Genomic DNA, 14,098 nt, shown 5'->3' with positions numbered 1-14,098 from the left:
GTCTTTTTTGCAAATGATAGGAAGATCGGCAACAGAATGGAAATGCCTGATGGAATACAGAAAATGACAAGCTATCCAAGAAAAAGGTCAGTGCAAAAGGGTATAGAGGCAGGCATTTGGAGGCAGAAACCGAACAGATCAGTACATGATATGGGGTGGGATAAGTAAGAGCACTAAACTATGAAGATCTCAGGGGTGATCATATCTGATTACCTCAAGCTTATAAAGCAGTGCAACAAGTTGGTACCTACAGACAGGTGAATGGTAAGGTGCACGGGAGAGGGATATCTGGTCAAAATGAGGGATAATACCCTTGCACAAGTCATTGGTGAGGCCTCATCTAGAGTACTGCTCCAGTTCTGGAGGCTGTTCTTCTTGAGAGATATGGATCATTTTTGCAGAAAACAAATCTCAGCTCAAAATAAATAAAATAGATCAAAGATAAAAACAAGTCAGTTAAACTTTTAATACCCTAAATATAAAGGCCATCACCAAGGGAAAACAAACGATAAACATTAGATTTTATCATCCCAAAGAAAAAATCCACCTATAAAACACATTCAAGACAGCTGCCAAACATATAAGTCCCCTATCTCTAAATGCCCTGGCATGTCTGGACAAGCCAGGCAGACTGAGGGTGTTCCGCATAACTATATGCACAATGATAATATTCAGCAGCTATCTATAAAGCTAAGTAGATTAATTTAGGCCTGCAAAAAATGGAATCTTAAATTAACATTGTACTATTTTGTACTTTTTGGGGATCTTGCTAGGTACTTGTGACCTGGATTGGCCACTGTTGGAAACAGGATGCTGGGCTTGATGGACCTTTGGTCTGTCCCAGTATGGCAATACTTATGTACTTATGTAAACCACGTGAAGGGCAAATCTATAACCTAAGTGCCCCCATATATGCATAAATGTTTAGAATACCAGCACTTATGCATGTATGTGTGCACATACCCACATAAGTGTTAGCAGGGCACTTAAGCACTATCTGCAAATAACAACTTAGCTTAAATAGCGCATATTTGTAAGAGGGTATACACATGGATGGAGAATGGGTGGGACATAGACAGGGACCCCACTTATGGCACCCCAGCCAGTCATGTTTTCAGAATACCCACAATGGATATTCGTGAAAGAGATTTGCAAGCACTGCCTCCACTGCATGCAAATCTATCTCATGAATATTCATTGTGGATTTCCTGAAAACCTGACTGGCTGGGGAGCCTCCAGGACCAGTTTGGAAACCACTGCTTTAAGTTACATGCGTCCCTGCCACATTTTTTGGTGCCCGTACTTATGCCAGCTCTATGGCTGGTGTAACTTGCGAATGTTCTTCCTAAGAGATATAGATCATTTTTTTAATTTTTATTTGCATGAAGTCTTTATTGAACAGGACAACGGTACAATATTGCCTCATACATTTCAAACATTTTTGCAGAAAACAAATCTCAGCTCAAAATAAATAAAATAGATCAATAATAAAAACTCCAAGTGCACCAATACCAGGTTATGCTTGCACTCTATACTGGAATCTAGAGTTATTGAATAGGCACCTACCACGTGGCCTCAGGGTGCCTAGATGAAGGCACCCAGTTAGAGAATTATTGCCTTAGTGCCACCATCTGCAGGGTCTGAATACTGACCTAAAGGCAGTTATCAGTAAGAAAATGACACTGTCCTGGGATCAGATGAATCTCAGGAACAGCCAGAGCCACACCCTCATGGGTGACAGCCTGTGTGATTCACTAAAATCATCACTTTCCCAATATTTGGTCTCTTAGTCATGTCCAGATCTACTCTTAATAACAAACAGAACAAAATACCAACCCACACCCTCAAGCATATCAGTCAGAAGAAACCAACATAATCCAATGCCAAGGATCATTTAGGCATTTTAAGGTCAATTATTCGTCCACAAAATTTGGACAAATTACACAAGGCCCACACTCTGTTGTGTAACAGTCCATCTACTATCATCATTCAAAGACATATTCATAAAAGTGCAGTAGAGACTGTTTTGCTGATCTAGTTTCTAAAATATAGCAAGATCCAGAATATTATCAAGATCACTCGGCTGCAAAATCCCTACTTGGAATTTCCAGAAGGCTTCTTGCCATAAAGTTCTGGTATTGGTTACCTCCCCTTGCACCTCCAGTCCTTGAAATCTAACAAAAGGAACAGTATGCTTCAGATAACTGAAATGTTCAACAATTAAACCACAGCACAAAATGCTCTTATGCTCATTAAGCCAAGTTTTAAGCTTCCCCCACAGCACTGGTAAGTGGGCATTACACAGATCACAGCACATTTGGGCAGGGATACCTTACAGCTCTTTACTATTTTTTATTCCAGCAAGAATATCGGACACTAAATCAAGATAGAGTGCAGAAGAGGATGATTTACTGTTGGACTATGACTTCAGATGTGCAAATCTTTCCGAAAATGCGTCAACAGAAACTTGTCAAAATTTTCAAAAGGTTTGACAATATCCAAAGACATCAGAGCATTTTCAGTAATCTAAAATACTTTTTAAAATGTGTAACTTGTAAATTGCCTTGGACATTCCACCAAAATTTTGAGAGATGGCATATATAATTTGATAAATAAATGGAAATAAATGCAATAAAATGGCCTGTCCCCAGGAAGTATTTGTGAGTTCTGTGAGAAACATACAATATGAAGATAGGTAAGGTCATAAGACCCATTCTATGCTCAAATTACTTCCTGTTACAATAGCATAGACTAATGGTATTCACTCCTATTAAAGGGCTGCAAATGGACCAGGTTTTTAGGATATCCTTAATGAAAATGTATGAGGTAAATTTGCAAGCACACTACATCCACTGTATGTAAATAGAGTTCATACATACTTATTAGAGGTATTCTGAAAACCTCACCCCTCTGTGACCCTCAAGGGCTGGGAGTGAATGCCACTCCCATAGACCCTAGTTGATCTAAGCTTTCATTTATTTACAAATAAGGATCCTCTGTGCTTATTCTCTGTTTTCTCAAATAGTATCACATTTTTGGCCTTCATATTTCCACTAGGAGGCTGTTCCATATATCACCACCTTCCCCACAATGAAATATTTTCTGATGGTTACTCATGGTGCTACCACGGTGGAGACTTTTATGTATTTTTTTATTTATTTGAAACATTTCTAAACTGCATTATCCATTAGTCCTATGTGGTGTACATCAGGAACATACACAATAAAAGACACAAAAACCTTAGCAGAATACACAGAAAGTACAACAAAGAATCACAAAATGAACTCCCCTTACCATGACTAGAAACATGCAAGCCTACTCAAGCTAAACTGAAAAAGCTTGGGCAACAAGAAATGATTTTAACTGTTTCCTAAACTGAAATTATAATACATATGTTCACTAAGCAAAGAATTCCAAACAGATACACCCACAATCTGAAGCATCGCTAAACGGTGAGCTTCACGTCTAACACACTTAATGGAAGGAATATCCAATAAATGTTTATCCACAGAACGTAAACTATGAGATAGCTGATTCAATCTTAAAGATGAAGCTAAAGCCAGGGGTGCATCGTTGCTCAAGGTCTTAAAAATCAAGGTCAACACCTTAAACCTAACCTTTCAAAGCTGATATAATGTGATCAGATTTCGACAATTCTTTCAGAAACCTGGCAGCAGAATTTTGCATAATTTGGAGAGAATGAATCATCGATTTAGAGGAGCCCAAGTACAGTAAGTTACAGTAATCCAGAACAGATAATGCCAAAGCTTGGAAAACTGCCCAGAAATTTACCTCAGATAACAAATTCTTCAAACGTTTTAATAATCTTAACCTGAAGAAGGCTTTTCAAATAACATGACTTCTTTGTGTGGAAAGCGTTTGCCTCTGTTTTCTAATCTGATGATGGGCTGTCTATTAAATAATGCATAAATAAATACATATGGATCTAGCTATCATATCTCCTCTTTCTCCTATCTACTGTAGAGTATACACATTTAGATCTTTATGTTTCATCACACAGTGCTCATGCTAAAGAGATTGCAATATCTTGATATACCTTTTCTGGACAACTTCTACTCTCTCTATCCTTCTGTGGGTACAACATCCGGGCCTGGATACAGCACTCCAGAGCCTTCAACCTGAGTACAATATTCCAAGCGAGGGTTCACCAATGATATAGAGACGTTCTTATCTTGTTTCTACTAGAGGAAAAAGACAGGAGTCAGATAGAGACAAAAGGAGAACAAGAGCAACTGGGGAAGTTACAGTTTGTGAACTACAGCACAGGATGCGAGTCTCTTTCAATTGAAAGGAAGCTCTGAAATCAGGGTCATAGGATGGAGGTGAAAGGGGAGAGAGACTCAGGAATAATCCAAGGAAAAGGTGCCGGCCTGATGCAGTTTGTTCTGGTTTGTTTGATAAAAGCTGTCCTTTAAGTGGAAGATTGGCATTCCTTTCAAATGTTTCCTCTTTAATGTGGTGTTTTGTAAACCGCTTTGACCTATGAGACAAGTCTACTAATAAATATAAACCCCTAGGGTGCCCCATTGCTCTCCTGTGATGTCTGGGGGACCAGATTACTAAAAATGCTGGCCCTTCCTATCCCAATGGCTTGATTTTCTATGTTTTTTTTTTTTAACTTGGATGGGCTTTTTTTCTAAAAATGTCCTAAAAATATAAATGCATACAGCTCAAAATCTTGTTACAAACGGTACTTTTGGGGAAATAAATAGCCATATTTGAAAAAGCAAAACATCTATCTTTGCTATTTAGATTCTGGACATTTTGAACAAAACATCCAAAGTTGGACTTAGATGTCATATCGAAAATACCCCTCTATGTAACTTTGTAATTCTAAATGCTTTGAAAATACGTCTCTATCAGGCTCATTTTTGAAAGAGAAGGACGCCCATCTTTCGACACAAATTGGAAGATGGGCGTCCTTCTCCCAGGGTCGTCCAAATCAGTATAATCGAAAGCTGATTTTGGACGTCCCCAACTGCTTTCCGTCGCAGGGATGGCCAAAGTTCAAGCGGGCGTATCGGAGACATAGCAAAGGTGGGACTTGGGCGTGCCTAACACATGGACGTCCTTGACCCATAATCGAAAAAAAAGAAGGACGTCCCTGACGAGCATTTGGATGTTTTCACCCGGACCTGTTTTTCTTACGACTAAGGCACAAAAAGGTGCCCAAAATGACCATATAGAGGGGCATAATTGAACGAAAACGCCTATCTCCATGGGCGTTTATCTCCGAGAACGGGTCCGTGAAGGGGTGGACCGAACCGTATTTTGGGAAAAAATAGACGCCCATGTTTTATTCAACAATGTGTGAGCTGGGCGTTTTTGTTTTTCAACGATAATGGAAAATGAAAGCGCCCAGCTCAAAAACGAATAAATCCAAGACATTTATTCGTGGGAGGGGCCAGGATTCGTAGTGCACTGGTCCCCCTCACATGCCAGGACATCAACCGGGCACCCTAGGGGGCACTTTTACAAAACCAAAAAAACAGGTAAAAGAGCTCCCAGGTGCATAGCACCCTTCCCTTGTGTGTTGAGCCCCCCCCCAATCCCCCTCAAAACCCACTGCCCACAAGTCTACACCATTACTATAGCCCTAAGGGGTGAAGGGGGGCACCTACATGTGGGTACAGTGGGTTTGGGGGGGTTGGACGACTAATAAGCATTAAGCAGCACAATTGTAACAGGTAGGGGGGATGGGCCTGGGTCCACCTGCCTGAAGTCCACTGCACCCCCTAACAACTCCTCCAGTGACCTGCATACTGCTGCCAGGGAGCTGGGTATGACATTTGAGGGTGAAAATAAAAAGTTGTGAAACATCATTTTTTTGTGGTGGGAGGGGGTTAGTGACCACTGGGGGAGTCAGGGGAGGTCATCCCCGATTCCCTCCAGTGGTCATCTGGTCATTTAGGGCACTTTTTGGGGCCTTATTCATGAAAAAACAGGGTCCAGGAAAAGTGTCCTAAATTCTAGCTAAAAACGCATACTTTTTTCCCATTATCGGTGAAATGCGCCCATCTTTGTTCGGCAGATAACCACGCCCCAGTTCCGCCTTCGCCACACCTCTGACACGCCCCCATCAACTTTGTCCGCATCCGCGACGGAGTGCAGTTGAAAACGTCCAAAAATCGGCTTTCGATTATACCGCTTTATTCGTTTTTGTGAGATAAACGTCCATCTCCCGATTTAGGTCGGAACTTGGGCGTTTTTCTCGTTCGATTATAAGCAGGATGATCTCCCGCTACTCCCCCAGTGATCACTAACCCCCTCCCACCCTCAAAAAACATCTTTAAAAATGTTTTTTTGCCAGCCTCTATGCCAGCCTCAGATGTCATTCTCAGGTCCATCACAGCAGTATGCAGGTACCTGGAGCAGTTTTAGTGGGTGTAGTGCACTTCAGGCAGGCAGACCCAGGCCCATCCCCCCCTACCTGTTACGTTTCTGGAGAAAACAGCTAGCCCTCCAAAACCCACCACAAACCCACTGTACCCACATCTAGGTGCCCCCCTTCACCCATAAGGGCTATGGTAATGGTGTATAGTTATGGGTAGTGGGTTTTAGGGGGGTTGGGGGGCTCAGCAGACAAACTAAGGGAGCTATGTTCCTGGGAGTATTTTATGAAGTCCACTGCAGTGCTCCCTAGGGTGTCCGGTTGGTGTCCTGGCATGTGAGGGGGACCACTGTACTACAAATGCTGGCTCCTCCCACAACCAAAGGGCTTGCATTTGGTCATTTCTGAGATGGGCATCCTTGGTTTCCGTTATCGCCAAAAATCAGAAACACCCAAGTCTAGGGACGACCATCTCTAAGGACGACCAAAATTTCAAGATTCGGGCATCCCCAATCGTATTATCGAAACAAAAGATGGACATCCATCTTGTTTCGATAATACGGGTTTCCCCGCCCCTCCATTGGGACATTTTGCGAGGACGTCCTCAACAAAGCTTAGGCGTCCTTTTCGATTATGCCCCTCTACGTATATCTATAAAATACTAGCATAAACAGCCAAAATCATACCTCCTTTCTAGGCATGGACAATTATACCTGCTCTCAAACAGGTCTAAATTCCACATCTAGATTATTCAAGAACAAACAGAAATTAGTGCATTTTGAGGATCATTTTCAGAACAGGAAAACGCCAAATAGCAGCACAAAGCAGCTTTTGGATTTTTTTTCCGCTATGTTTTGAAACCCATTTTAAGGCATTTTTTAATGCAGTTGCCTGCAGTGCATCCAAATCACAAGGGAGTATATCGGAGGCAGGATTTGGGCGTTCATAACACGTGGATGTTTTTCTACCAAATGGAGCAAAGCAAAAAGGTCCAGGGCTAAAAGTTGGACGTTTTGGGCTAGACTTGTTTTAATAATGACTAACCCCCCTGTTTACTAAGCCGTTCTAGTGGCTGCCTTGCGATAATGCCGACACAGCCCATTCACTCTGAATGGGCTGTGTCGGCATTGCCACGCGGCAGCTGCTAGCATGGCTTAGTAAATAGGGGGGTAAGTCACAAAAAGGTGCCCCAAATGAAAACTGGAGGGATTAAGGCATGACCCCCCCTTTGGACATTTTGTGGAAACCTTCCAAAATTCCAGCAGCATACTAAGAGTCATGTTTTCAAAGCACTTATACTACTGGATTTTTGGAAGTTTTCCGCAAAATGTCCAGGCAGATTTAGACATCATATGAAAATGCCCCTCTTTATAATCTAACATATTAATATAGTAAATGATGGCAGATAAAGATGTGTATAGCTCATCCAGTCTGCCCAACAAGGCAGGCAGAATTGTAGCTGCTGCTCCTTTCAGGTTACCCCTCGCTATGCCCTGTGTAAAGGTTATTTAAGTTTTGCTTTGATTCCATGCTCTTTCTGTACAGGGATCCTCTGTGCTTAACCCATGCATTTTTAATTCTTTCTGTCACTCAACTCTGCCCACCCTCTACCCAGGAGCCAACTCTGTGGGTGCTTGAGAACCCCAATATTGAGAAAATTCCTTTTATATGTCCAGGGAGGGGTTAAGAGACCATGCATATATACACATATGTGGCCAAATACGCCTGACAATGACTTTATAAAATTATCCAAAGAATGGATAAATACTCTTGAAAACCAGTGTTGTTCAAAGTACTTGGTCAAAGTATTTAAGTAAAAGTAAAGTGAAGAACACAATAAAAATGTACTTAAATGAAAGTAAAAAATGTATTGCTGAATATAATACTTTTTGAGTAAAAAGTAAAGTACCGCAACTAGAAAGGAAGTGTTGATGTCCCTCTACAAATCGTTGGTGAGGCCCCACTTGGAGTATTGTGTTCAGTTTTGGAGGCCGTATATTGCTAAAGATGTAAAAGGACTGGAAGCGGTGCAAAGAAAAGCTACAAAAATGGTATGGGATTTGCGTTGCAAACCATATGAGGAGAGACTTGCTGACCTGAACATGTATACCTTAGAGGAAAGGAGAAACAGGGGTGACATGATACAGACATTCAAATCTTTGAAAGGTATTAATCTGCAAATGAACCTTTTCCGGAGACAGGAAGGCGGTAGAAGTAGAGGACATGAATTGAGGTTGAAGGGGGGCAGAATCAGGACTAATGTCAGAAAGTATTTTTTCACGGAGAGGGTGGTGGATATGTGGAATGCCCTCCTGCAGGAGGTGGTAGAGATGAAAACGGTAATGGAATTCAAACATGCGTGGGATAAACACAAAGGAATCCTGTTTAGAAGGAATGGTTCTGTGGAATCTTAGCGGAGATTGGGTGGTGACGCCGGTAATTGGGAAACAAAATGGGAGCTGGGCAGACTTCTACGGTCTATGCCCTGATTGTGACTGAATAGATAGGGATGGGATGGTGTAAATTTTAAGGGACTTCAACATTAGCTCCAGAACTTAGTACAAGAACAGTGCTGGGTAGACTTCTACGGTCTGTGCCCTGAGAAAGGCAAGGACAAATCAAACTCGGGTATACATATAAAGTATCACATACCATGTAAATGTTAGGCAGACTGGACGGACCGAACAGGTCTTTATCTGCTGTCATTTACTATGTTACTGTATATGTTACTAACTACAATAAATGCAACTATTGTTAACATCTTTATTCCAATAACTTTACTGCTCTACAATTCAATCCACTTTGCTTTTAGTAAAACTAAATTTTTGAAAATGACTGGCACTCATGAGAATGCGTTTCTAAGTCATTAATCAAGCATAGCTAAAAAATGTGTTTAACAACAGCACTAACAGGAAATGGATTGTTCAAATCAGGCCAGGTTGCAATATTACTAATATCTTCTGACTGGGTCTGCAAGTATTAATCAAGGGAATCTTTGTCTGAAACACTTGACTTCTATACAGAAGAGAGTATTTTATTACCATTATTGTCATTATCATCTGCATTAGAAGTAGTGCTAATTCACCACTTGCATCTTCACCTTTATCATTGTTATCATCATCACGCTGTCCAATTACAAAGAAGGCTTTCACAAAGTTGGAATCATTGTCTGTTGTTCTAACAATTTTTCATCTGATGGCAAACTCTGAATTTCAATCTTCGAGAACTGATGCAAGAACGTCAAATGTGTGAGAACCCATCAGTCTTAAGGTCAGACAAGTAGACCTTCTCTCAAAAGACTCTATCGATCCAGGGGACAGTCACCCCAATATAAAATTTTCCATGGGATGACCAGCAGTCTGTTGAGATAGAGACATATGTCTATTCACCAAGAATTGCTACCAGCTTCATCTCCACTTTAAAGTGACCCAACTCATCACTGTCCTGTTTGGCTGGAGACCAGTAACCAGTTCAACAAACACATGCGATTCCATTGCTCTTATAGGCTATATTCACTGAGCAGCAAAATTTAAGATGAAATGATCCACTGTTTGCATGATGAGGTTTGCAATTGTAAAATCCTGTCCCCAGTTTGGTATTTCATTTGATTTACTAAGGATCATCATTTACATTTCACTTCCGCTTTTACTTTTTACTTTTAACTGCAAGTATCATTTGTAACTGAATAAAAGTAGTAAAAATTGTCAAAGTTATTACTTCAGTAAAAGTAACAAATGTTAACCTGTACTTCTTTACAAGTAAAAGTGACAAAACATTTAGTTAAGTACAGTAACTAGTTACATTTACTTAGTTATCATACAACTCTGTTGAAAACCTTGTTTAAGGTTTATTGCATCTGACAAAGTGGACTCTTTTTCTTGCAAGGTCAATATGTAAGGTACCACCAGCCTCTTACATTCTTGCTGCTACAATGAGCATGGTACCACTCTAGTTTAAAGTATTTTCTTCATTCTGTTTCTAGGATCTTCCGAATGTACAGATTTTCTGCTCTTTGTTCATGTCCTTTGGAAGCTTAATGAGTTTCCGTTCTGGCAGTTGTGCCTGAGCAGAGCCTGCAGTGGGAAGACTGGTGTCAGGAATGATTACTAACCTTTACAAGAAGGAAGGAAACAGAAGCCTGCAAACTAAAAACTTTTTCCTACCCCTGGTAGACGGCTGGTCTGCAGTAGAACCATGACAGGATCCCTGTGGCATTAGGAACTCCTGTTTTCTTTGGCTGATAGTGGTACCTGGGTTGGGAAATGTTGGCACATTTGTCCAGTTGATGATGATACCTAAGTGGTTTATTATTAGCTCTACTGGAATTTTAACTTCAAAGATGGATTTTTCTTAATGGAACACTTAGCCTTAATTCTTCTTGTGTTTTTGCACTTTGTCTGTGGAGAATTACAGGTCAATATGAGCAAACTTACAAATATAGCATGCAACTTAAGGAGACATTTTGACACTGCCCAAAGGTGCTGTGGAAAGGAAGGGAAGGGAAATGGGACTTGATATACCACCTTTCTGAGGTGCTTTGCAACTACATTCAAAGCAGTTTACATATATTCAGGTACTTATTTTGTACCAGGGGCAATGGAGAGTTAAGTGACTTGCCCAGAGTCACAAGGAGCTGCAGTGGGAATCGAACTCATTTCCTCAGGATCAAAGTCCACTGCACTAACCACTAGGCTACTCCTGTTGGTTGACTTATGAGTGGAGGAGTAGCCTACTGGTTATAGACTGAGAACCAGGAGAAATGGGTTCAATTTCCCTCTGTAGCTCCCTGTGACCCTGGGCAAGTCACTTGAACCTCCATTGCCCCAGGAACAAAACTTAGATTCTAAGCCCACATGGGACACAGAAAGTACTTGTATATAATACATAAGCTGCTTTGGCTGTACCACAAAAAAGTATATCAAATACATGACCCTACCCCATGACTGTCAGGAGAAGTATTACTGTAGTGAGATCAGCCACAAATGAACTGGACTGCTATTTATGTTTAAGTGATGCACACAACGATATTTTGATTTTTTTGGAAAAACAAGCAAATATGCTGGCCACAACTTGCAAAATTTGCATGGGGGATCCTGTGCATTCCTGCTAACAGCACATCTTCTAAGAAGAAATCTTCTATTGCAGGAAGGACTGTGGAAGGCAGGAGAGCTAGGCTGAATCCTGAGATTGTTGATGACTTCTTATTCATCCACAGATTAAAAACTCATAACAGTGCTTCAAAGGGCATATTTCTCCCCTCTAGGGCATACAGAATGGGTTGTATTTTGTACCCCTGGACATTTTAACAGGGTGGATTAGGATTCCTTGGGGTAGTAGAAATCAGCTATTGTTGGGGTTGGAAGGGTAGACGGTAGCGGTGAGGTGGGTTATTATAGCTGCTCACTATTATTATTGTTTTCTATTTGTAATTTATACACAATAGTTGCACAGTATATTGTTATAAGTACATAAGTATTGCCATACTGGGACAGACCAAAGGTCCATTGAGCCCAGCATCCTATTTCCAACAGTGGCCAATCTAGGTCACAAATACCCAGCAAGATCCCCAAAAAAGTACAAAACATTTTATGCTGCTTATCCCATAGTGAATTTTCCTCAAGTCCAATTTAATAATGGTCTGTGAACTTTTCCTTTAGGAAGCCGCCCAAACCTTTTTAAAACTCTGCTAAGCTAACCATCTTTACCACATTTTCTGGCAATGAATTCTAGAGTTGAATTATATGTTGAGTGAAGAAAAATTTTCTCCGGTTCGTTTTAAATTTACTACATTGTAGCTTCATTGCATGCCCCCTAGTCCTAGTATTTTTGGAAAGTGTAAACAGATGCTTCACATCTACCCATTCCACTCCACTCATTATTTTATAGACCTCTATCACATCTCCCCTCAGCTGTGTTTTCTCCAAGCTGAAGAGCCCTAGCTGCTTTAGCCTTTCCTCATGGGGAAGTCGTCCCATCCCCTTTATCATTTTCGTCGCCCTTCTCTGCACCTTTTCTAATTCCACTATCTAGCTTATTTTCGAAAGGGAAAGACACCCATCTTCCGACACAAATCGGGAGATGGGTGTCCTTCTCTCAGGGTTGCCCAAATTGGCATAATCGAAAGCCAATTTTGGGCGTCCTCAACTCCTTCCCGTTGCGGGGATGACCAAAGTTCCCGAGGCATGTCAGAGATGTAGCGAAGGCGGGACTGGGGCATGCCTAACAGAGGGGCGTCCTCAAGCGATAATGGAAAAAAGAAGGGCATCCCTGATAAACACTTGGCCGACTTTACTTGGTCCTTTTTTTTTTTACAACCAGGCCACAAAAATGTGCCCTAAGTGACCAGATGACCACCCATAACTCCCCCAGTGGTCACTAACCACCTCCCACTCTGAAAAAAACAACTTTAAAAACTTTTGCCTTTTTTTTTAAGAGTATGGGTGAAGGACCTCCTTCGCTATGCCTCCGTCCGTTGAAGATGTCCAAAATGTGGGTGTTTGTGAGAAGGATGTCCATGCCTGGATGTTTCTGTGAGAAGGACATCCTTGCCTGCTATGTCTCTGACACCCCCTTTATTTATTTGGATTTTGGATCACAAGTAGCAGCAGTGGGATTTGAACCAGCCACTGCTGGATTGCAAGACCAGTGCTCTAACCACTAGGCAACACTCCTCCATGCCATTCCACTCCCTTGAAATTTGGCCATTCCTATGGGGGGGGGCAGTATGCAGGTCCCTGGGGGGGAGGTATGTGTGTGTCAGCGGAGGCATAACAAGGGCCTGGACGTCCTCAACTGCCCCCCCCCCCCCACAGGGATGGCCAAATTTCAAGGGAGTGAAGTGGAGGAGTGGCCTAGTGGTCAGAGCACTGGTCTTGTAATCCAGAGGTGGCCAATTCAAATCCCACTGTTGCTACTTGTGATCCAAAATTCAAATAAATAAAAGAAAGGGGGTGTCAGAGGCAGGCATGGAAGTTCTTCTCACAAACATCCACATTTTGGATGTCCTCAACTCCCATAGTGAAGGACGTCTTCAACTGCCGTTGCAGGGACAGAGGCATAGAAATATCCAGTGTACCTGAATGTAACTCACTTTGAGCTACTACTGAAAAAGGGGTGAGCAAAATCTAAATAAATAAATAGCGAAGAACGTCCTCAACTGCCATCGCGGAGGCATAGCAAAGGACATCCTTCACCCATACTCTAAAAAAAAGACAAAAGTTTTTAAAGTTGTTTTTTTCAGGGTGGGAGGTGGTTAGTGACCACTGCATGCCTTCTTCCATTCAGTTAGTGCATCAGTTAGTACACTGCAGTGCCCCCTAGGGTGCCCGGTTGGTGTCCTGGCATGTCAGGGGGACCAGTGCACTACGAATGCTAGCTCCTCCCATAACCAAATGACTTGGATTTGGTCGTTTTTTAGATGGGCGTCCTCGGTTTCCATTATCGCCTAAATGTTGAGATTTGGGCATCCCCGACCGTTTTATCAAAACGAAAGATGGGCGCCCATCTTGTTTCGATAATACGGGTTTCCCGGCCCCTTCACCGGGACATCCTTAGAGATGGGCGCCCTTAGAGATGGTCGACCCCGTTCGATTATGCCCCTCCACATCTTTTTTGAAATGTGACAACCAAAATTGAACACAATATTTGAGATGCGGTCACATCATGGAGCGATACAAAAGCATTATAACATCCTCATTTTTGTTTTCCATTCCTTTCCTAATAATATCTAACATTCTATTTGCTTTC

This window comes from Microcaecilia unicolor, chromosome 6, assembly GCF_901765095.1.
Source record: "Microcaecilia unicolor chromosome 6, aMicUni1.1, whole genome shotgun sequence".
Classification (NCBI taxonomy): Eukaryota; Metazoa; Chordata; class Amphibia; order Gymnophiona; family Siphonopidae; genus Microcaecilia; species Microcaecilia unicolor.
This window is presented reverse-complemented; position numbering follows the sequence as displayed.